Source organism: Phyllostomus discolor, chromosome 8 (genome assembly GCF_004126475.2).
Source record: "Phyllostomus discolor isolate MPI-MPIP mPhyDis1 chromosome 8, mPhyDis1.pri.v3, whole genome shotgun sequence".
Taxonomy (NCBI): domain Eukaryota; kingdom Metazoa; phylum Chordata; class Mammalia; order Chiroptera; family Phyllostomidae; genus Phyllostomus; species Phyllostomus discolor.
This window is the reverse complement of record NC_040910.2, coordinates 49,798-59,143: the sequence shown is the minus strand read 5'-3', so window position 1 is coordinate 59,143 and position 9,346 is coordinate 49,798.

Below are 9,346 nucleotides of genomic sequence, written 5' to 3'. Positions count from 1 at the left end.
GGAACATGTATGTACAAATAAATAAATATAAGAAGTATTCCAAATAAATATTCATTTCCCAGTCAGGGCACATTCCTGGGTTGCGGGCCAGTTCCCAAGAAGGGGGCGCATGAGAGGCAACCACACACTGATGTTTCTCACCCTCTCCTTCTCCCTCCCTTCTCCTCTCTCTAAAACTAAATAAAAGCAAAATCTTTTAAAAAGAGAGAAGAGTTTAAAAAAGGAGAAGCCATTAGAAACTCAAGTTGTACAATAACACAAATCACTACATGTACAGTAAAGGAGATAATACATAGTTACTGACATGATTAAGGATTCAGGCAGAAATTGTTAGATTAGTTTTAAAAATATACTTTTAACTTTAGAATAGTTTTAGATTTATGGAAAGGTTGCAAAGATTGTACGTAGGTTTTCTGTGTGCCCAGCATACCTTATCTCCTATTGTTAACATTTTGCACTTACATTTATCCTTATGGTGTAGTCCCTTTGTCACAAATAATGAACACATATTGATAGATTTTTTATTAAGTCCATATTTTATTCAGAATTCCTTTGCTTTCTCTAATGTCCCTTTTCTGTCCCAGAGCCCTTTCTATGCTATCACACCTGACATCCGACAGCCACGCCTGCACAGCCTCCACTGGTGGGGACCCGCCACTCAGACTCCCCTGGTGTTTGCTGACCTAGACGGTTTTCAGGGATACCCGTCAGACACTGTGTAGAGAGCGTCTACACTTTTTACAGAGATTTTTTCCTACAGTGAGTCTGGAGTTAGGGTTTCTTGAGAGGAAGACCCTAGATGTGAAGCAACATTCTCACCCTGTCCTGTGGAGGGTGCGTGGATGAACAGGAGCGATCACGCCTGCTCCCCGCCACACCTACTGGGCGGGGGGCTGTGCTCTACCTTCTGGAGGGGACCATGTCCATATAAATGATTTGGAATTCTTCTCTACAGGGGATTTGTCTATTCTCCCCATTAATTTATTCATGGAATCCTTTATTTATACTATCAGGATGAAATCATGGATATTTGTTTTTACTTTGAGTTATAATCCTCTACTGTTTTATATAATGCATTGCTCTAAGTGTTCCCATTTTGGTTATTGGGAGCTCTCTCAGGGGCCTTGATACCTTGTGTGTGTGTGTGTGTGTGTGTGTGTGCATGAGTGTGAGACTTTGGCACTTTCAGACTCTCTGGAACTGTAAGATCCACCCCCACCCCCGCCCCGTTATCTTGAATATTCCCTGCACAGCCCTGGGACTGGCTGTTTCGCCAGGGAGCCCAGCTTCCTCCCTTAGAAGAAGCAAAGCTCCTGTCATTAGCGGGCATTGTTACTTCTAGGCTCTCCCGGCTTAGAGATAAGTGAGTGTTAGCGGTAAGGGAAGGAATATTTCCCACTGGTCCCCCAGGCTCAGGAGCTGGATCTCACAGTAAACTAGTAACAGACAGATTACAGAGGAACACAGGTACATGAGCATTCACTACATTTTACTGTTACCTGCATAGCAGCATTTCAGGAAAAAATAGCCCCTCCCATCAATGAGATTTCAGTACTTCAATACCATCCAAGGGGGCGGGGACGCAGGTAGACAGCAGGCAGGGGGCGAGGGGCGGGGAGGCGAGTGGACAGTGGGCACTTTCAGGAGAGGTGAGTGGGGCCATAGGAGAGCCGGTGGGGAGTGAGTGGTGGTTTCTAACAAAGTGTGTCTGGCGTGATGCTGACTTCTAGTCTCCCTGCTGCGACAGGCGTCGTTGGTGTTGCCTGGTTGATGGAACCCCCGGGAGGGGCTTTGCGACCATGGAACTCCTCCTCTCGGAGGCTGTCCGGCAGATCTGGGAGTTTAGAGAAAGTCCCTCCTGCATTTGTTGTTTTGCAAGTGACTCAGCTCAAAATAAAGGAAACGACAAGTGTATCAAATGGCATATTTGGGGGTGACACGTCCTAAACTACTTCAATACGAGCCTCTCGTATATGCACACATCTATACTTCTTTCTGTATTTATTCATCTGTGGCTGTATTAAGGTAAATGTGATGTTCTTTGTCCTGTATTTAAATTTAAAAGTTGGCAGCAGATGGTGCCTCACAGCAAGTTTCATTTCAGTCTTGCTAAGATCGTACACGCCAAATCTACTACGGAAAATTGTTATCCAATCTCTAGGCCTCCTCTGAGGGTGGGGCCGCACTGATGAACATGGTTCCGTGGGAGCGAATCCCTGCCCAGAACTGAAGGAGCCGTGACCCTTCAGGCCAACAGGATGGATGGCAAGGGAGTCGTGGGTACAGTGTTGGGGTCTGCGAGAGCCACTGCTGCTGGCGTGAACATTTCCGACACCCAGCGAAGGGGCTTATCTGGCGAACAGCTAAGTCGGCAGCAGTGTGTCTTACTGGTCTGGCAGAGATGAAGCAGAACCCCCAGCCCCTGGAAATGGCATCAGGGGAGAACCTGCAATTTAAAACAGATATTAACGTTCAGGTCTTTTTGTGTCTAAGTCTTTCTGCATTGCAGGAATGATGTCTGCTTTGTTAGCCTGAGGCTTTTGCAGGCCAGGTTCGTGAGGAAGCCTGTCGCGCACCTGGGTCAGTGTCTCCATCACAGCCAGAGCCATGGTGCTCTGGAGAAGTGGTTCCTGCACTGGAAGACAGGAGAAGTGCCTGGGGAGGCCTGTGTGCGGCCAGCACCTGCTGTATCTTGTATCTGATGAAAACATTGACAGCCAAACTGACCATGAAGGAAAATGTGGGAGAACCAGTTTGGAAATGCACCAGAAGCCAGAAGTAAAGACTCCAGAGCTCGTTACACCACATTCATATCTGTAAACACCTGATCTGAGAACGTTTCACTTGGCTGATGGAGAAAACTGCTTGAGAGAAAAGGAAGTAGGAGAAGGAAGCACGACAGAACCATGTAACTGAAGACTTGAAAAATAAGCATGACTCAAATTTGTAACAGGTTTTAGCATGTTGTCACAGATGAAAAGATAAGACTTATGAAGGCATGAATAATATTCTTTTAAGCACTACATATGAATAGTCTTCACTGGCTTATATGACCTACCTGAACATAGAATGTACCCATGTGTCCTGGCACGTACTGGGTATTTTATGTGAGAGTACTAGTGCGCAATCATATTTCTCTCTGTAAGACATTTTCAGTGCATATTGAAAACAACATTACATAACATAAACCAACAGATTAGTCTGGAACTTCACTTTGGAATCAAGATACTGTTTGTGATTCTATAAACATAGCATAATATCTTGGTCTATACAATGGAGTATAACTTAGAAAAGTATTTTCAAAATTGACTTTGTTTTGTGAATTTTCAAAGCAGGGCAGAATTGTGTTGGGGAGGGTGATTCCACTCCTAACTTTACTATGGCAAAGGGGCAGCAGCAAATCATGAGAGTGTGGTGACTGCTGCCTAGAGACAGCAGAGGCCTCTCTTCAACTGCTTAGGGCCTTCATTCCCTGTTTTTATGGTCATTTTGATTCGTGAAGCACCAATAGTTCAGATTTGTAAGTGACCTCACTAAGATTTAATCATGAGGAATTGGGAATTGGCAACAATAAAATAATCAGATGTTTTAAAATATATATTTTATTAATTATGCTGTTACAGTTACCCCATTTTTTCCTCCTCTGTATTCCCCTCTGCCCTGTAACCCACCTCCCACCTACTATTTTTCTTAGGTAAGTCCCTTTACATTCCATATAGTAAGGGCTTGGTGATAATGAACTTCTTTAACTTGACCTTATCTGGAAAGCACTTTATCTCCCATTCTAAATGATAGCCATGCTGGATAGAGTAATCTTGGATGTAGGTCTTTGCCTTTCATGACTTTGAATACTTCTTTCCAGCCCTTTCTGGCCTGCAAGATTTTTTTTTGAGAAATGAGCTGATAGTCTTATGGGAACTCCTTTGTAGGTAACTGTCTCCTTTTCTCTTGCTGCTTTTAAGGTTCTCTCCTCTTTCGTCTTAGCTAATGTAATTATGATGTGCCTTGGTGTGTACTTCCTTGAGTTAAACTTCTTTGGGACTCTGAGCTTCCTGGACTTCCTGGAAGTCTATTTCCTTTGTCAGTTTAGGGAAGTTCTCCTTCATTATTTTTCAAATAAGTTTTCAATTCCTTGATCTTCCTCTTCTCCTTCTGGCACCCCTATGATTCAGATGTTGGAATGTTTAAAGTTGTCCCGGAGATTCCTAAGCCTCTCCCCATTTTCTTGAATTCTTGTTTCTTCATTCTGTTCCGGTTGAATGTTTATTTCTTCCTTCTGCTCCAAACCATTTATCTGAATCCTGGTTTCCTTCCTGTCATTGTTGGTTCCCTGTACATTTTCCTTTCTTTCACTTTTTATAGCCTTCACTTCTTCCTTTATTTTGTGACCATGCTCAGTCATTCCTGTGGGCATCCTGATTACTAGTGTTTTGAACTCTGCATCTGCTAGGCTGGCTATCGTTCTTTCATTTGGGCCATATTTTTTCATCTAGGCGCACCTGTTACCTAGTAAGGGCCAGAGCCTTAGGTGTTCTCTTAGGAGACTCCCATCTCGGTGCTGTGGCGCTATGTGTAGGGGAGGGATCAGAGGGAAGAGTGCTACTTGCTCAGCTCTCTGGCTTTCAGCCACTTCCTCCACTACCCACAAGCAAACTGGGCCCTTCTGGTGCTGATTCCCAGGTGAGTGGGTTTGTGTACATTCTAGGACCCTGTGGGCCTCTGCAATGAACTCTCCTTGAGGCTGGGAGTTTCTCCTGCCTCTGCAACCCCCCACAGGTTTTTTTAGTCAGAGGTCAAGAGGCTTTATTTACCTGTGCTGGAATTCTGGGTTGCACGGTCTGTCTCGCTCCCCTGTTGTTCCTCCTGGTTTATCTGTGTGTAGCTATGGGACTCCCCACTCCGCCAGCCACCACCTCTGCTGGTCCATGAGCTGCTGCATTGCCTGTCCCAGTCCTCCAGCTGCTGCCTTGCTGTGAGTCCTCCTCACCTCGGCTGCCTGTCTCTGCCCCTCTGGTCTGGATGAATTATTTTTCTCTAATTTCTTGGTTGTCCAATTTCCGATACAGTTGATTTTCTGGCAGTTCTTGTTATTTTTTGTTTTTAAATTTGTTGTTGTCCTCTTTTGGTTGTGTAAGGAGGCAAAGTGTACTACCTACGCCTCCATCTTGGCCAGAAGTCCAAAATAATCAGATCTTTTATGGCTGTTAATGTTTGAGCTTTCTGTGGATAGTGAAGAAACATCCTCTCTTATATGTGAATGTTTACATTTAATAATAATGAGTTGTGTTCATTGAAAGTTTGCTATGATTGTAAGGTGCTAGCTAAGATATGCAATGATATACTCAGTTATAACAATTACCCTATTTTTATAGGTGAGAGTCTTGGAGTTTAAAGAAATGTGCATATGACTCATATAAATTGTACATTTATTAACTGGAGTCTTATATCCAAGTCTGACATAAAGAGACATTCTTATCTGAACATTGGTTTGTGTGTTGTCCGGAGGCTTTCCTGTAACCAAAGGGAGAAGTCAGGCTCAGCGCTGCCCCAGTTTTGCTGATTGGCTCAGGGCCATTGTTTTGCTTGATCTTGCTTACTCCTCAGATTCCAGGGATAAAAATAGCAGCTAAAATTACTCTTAAGGGCCCCCAAAATATTCTCAGCCAAGCCTCAAGAAAGCTCTTTTCAAGTGCTTACTGAATTACCAAATATGGCCACTGAGATTTTTTGTGCTAAAAATATATAGAAAAGTAATGATCAGGGCCAAATCTCCGAGTCATAAGTCAATCACAATAGTGTGTTCACTGGATGGCGGAGGGGATAAGGTTTCTGTACAAGTGACTTCTGCTCAGCCATTGCAATTCCTATTTTAAGCTTGCTCTAGAAGTCTGAAAATTCAAAATGCTTTGGAACCTGGGAAAGCCGGCAGAAAGCACAGACTTACCTACGTCTGGACTGAAACGTGCCCAGCTCCCCAGACACGCCCTGGCGACGGTTTGTCCTGATGTCTTGTGAGGCCCTATCTGAGGGACTTACTAGTTCATAAAGGGCCTTGCAAAGCGTATTAAGAGCAGTAAGGGCATCAAGAAGCCACTGAAAAAATTCAGGCCAAGAAGATCTGACTTAAATTTTAGAAACATTTTTCTAACTATAAAGTGGAAAACTGAAGGCAGAGAAATCAGCTAGCATCCTGGGATAGCCGTCTAGGTGAGATGGTGGTGGTACGGATTAAGGCAGTGACCCTGGGAATGGAGAGAGCAGGAAGACTAAAGACATATTTAGGAAGAAAAACAGACTAGGTTGTTAGTTACCTGTAGGCAGTGTAGGAGAGGATGGTGTCATTTGCCGAGATTGGAAATGCAGCAAGAAGAGAAGGTTTTAGACATACAGGGTTGAAGGCACAAACCTTGGGCAAGCAATTGGACGTGTGGGCCTCCCGTTCTGCATTGTGCCCTGAACTGGAGATGCAGACAGGGGCGTGGTGAGTATGACAAGTGACTGGAGCCATGGGAGGTGAGACGTTGTCCAAGGTGATGCGGAGAGTGATGAGAGAGTAGGCTGTTGGAAGGAACCCAAGGAACACCAAAAATTAAGGGTTTGACGGAAAAGCAAGAGTTACCAAATACCCCAAGTCCAGTAATAACCCTGAAGTCATAATTTGTACATTAGTTTATATTCTCCTTGGCCAAGTCTATTACTAGAAGTGCTGGCAGGTATGAAAGTGTCATTTTCTTCTACCTTTCAGCTTGTAAAGCCATGAATTGTCAATGAAAACACTTTAAGTAGCCTGTAGTCAATAAACATTTGCAAGATAATGTAAAATGTAATGTACAAGCCAAGCGCACAGCCTTGGTGGCTCAGCCCTGGCGTGGACTGCATGCAGCCTCCCAGCCCACAGCCGGACTGCGCCTGGCCCTCCTTCCCTGAGGACCCAGCTCCCGGCGGCCCCGAGAGGCTTCTCGGTTGCAAGCATGCGGTTCTGTCGAGAGATGCTGGTCAGAAGACAACCTGGTCAGGACTTCCACGTGGAAAAGATCCCAGGACAGGGTTGAGTAGGTCGATGGGGTCTTGCCTCAATAGCTTCCTTTTTTTCTGGAGGCGCAGCCGTGGAGATGTGGCCGGTAGGGTGGCTGATCGTGGGGTGCTGATACAGGTTTAACAACTGGCAGGACGGGGGAAAGAGCCCTGATCTGTTGTGCTCGCCAGCTGTTGCCATGTACATACTCCCGCCCCAGACAAGTTCAAGCTTGACATCCCTGAAGGCGAAGCCCAGGAAAGCATGCACACAGGCCGGGTTGGCCCGGGTGCCCGCCGGGCCCAGAACCAGCGGACTGGCGGCCAGCAATGGAGATGCCTTGTGCGTGGCAGCTGAAGACGCAAGAGGAAGGAATTGGACAAAACAATGAGTTTTTACTTAAGGAAAAGTGATTTATTCATCTCTTCTCACCCCTGCACCCACCCACCCACCCCTGTGACATGTACCCGATGCTCTGCCCCAGTGAGGTGAGTGGGAGAAGACTGCAAGCGGGACGCAGTTCTTGGGCTCAGGGAGCTGGGCCGACCACATGGGGACTGAAGTGTGAAGAAGAGCAGCCGCGAGACCGGCCCGGCTGCCCAAGGAAACAGCTGCCGTGTTCATCAGGGAGCGCAAGGAAGCCGTCACCTGCCGATCACACTCAGCAGCTGGATCTTGGCAGGGAAGCAGATGTGTGCTGAGGATGGAAGATCACCTTTTCTGTAAACTTACTTAACTAGTGAGTGTTTTCCTCTTCTCCTCATCTGACTGCATTTTCGTAAACAGGAGCGGTCCCAGCAGCAAGGTTAGTTTTCACTTTGCTGTAATCCTCCAGGTTTCTCCTGCTACATTTTCTCCTTCCTTAACCTTTATCATCCCCAAATTCAGCTGCTGGGTAATACTTTCTCACTCGGTTCCTCTTTCTTCCCTCAGTCTTCGGTGTCTTCTCAGCTCTCTTCCAGCCGCGCCCCAGTTCTGTGCCCCCGCAGCATGCTCAGGTGGGTCACGGGTGCGCTGTACTCCTTCTCTTGCTCTTGCCCCTCCCCCATCTCTCTGTTGGACTGAGAACTTCTCCAGGGTTATCACCAAGGCCACAGGTGCATCTTTGTTGCCCCCCCCCCGGATTATCTTGTGGGAAAGGTTCTTAAAGTTTCTGTTCTCTCTTATACTATTGGTGGAAATGTAAATTGGTAAAATAGTTGATGAATGATTTAGCAGTTTTTCACAAACCTGAAAATGCATGTATTTTCAGATCCAGGAATTCCACTTTCTAAAATCTGTCTTAAAGAAGTGTTTACACATTTGCAGCCTGAAGATATTCATGAAAGCATAAATTTGCATTTCAGAAAATAATCTTGGAAAAACCTACATACCTATGAATAGGGCTCAGATTAAATAAATTATGGTGCATATATATTATGTCACACTGTGTAGTCATTAGAAAGAATAAAGTAGATCTATGTGTTCAAATCTTGGCTCCCCTGTTAATAAGCCATGTGACCATGGGCAAAATGACTCCTCTGTGTCTCAGTTTCTTTATTTGTAAAATGAGAAAAATCTTTATAAAATTTGTATTCATCTACAGTCAGTTTATTTGTAGGTCTTTCTTTGTATTGAGGGCCAGTGGTATGAGTGATGAATACACCAATCATCTGATAACATAACATTATAACTTTTATGTCTTTATTCATAAGCAATAGCAGTTTCTAAACATGGCTTTTATCTGAGATTAAAAAAAATAACTGAGAAATTGAGATTAAAATTGAAATTAAAAAAAGAAATAACTGATTAAAAATAACTGAGAATCATTTTCAGTCTTACTCCTTATATTGTAAACTAAAGGAATTGCCAGTTTCTTTGTATTTTAGGATATTGGTATAATTCACATTTTAATATATTTCATAAAGGAAAATATTTTATTTCCACCAAATAAGCAGTTTTTTCTCACCAAAGCAAGAAAAACTGATAGTATGCTGCTCTAAACAACAATATATAAAGAGAAACAGCAAACATCTCATTTCTTCATGCAGTTTAATGTGTCCCTCTGAGTGGTGTGCGGATGCACAAGCACAAACGGTATGCTGAGTAACTGCTATGGAAACTTGCTTTCAAAATATTTCCACTGGGCACTGGTGCAACCAGAGCTGATATTGCGCACACAGTTTTTTGTTGTTGTTCTTTTTTTTAACATTCTAAAGGAAAATTAAAAATCCCAGGGGCATTAGAAAGGAATGTACTTTTAAATATTTCATGCATTAGATATACAAGATCTTATGGATTCTATTAAAAACCTCACCTAATGTGCACAAAGACACCTTTTTAAATTCAAGT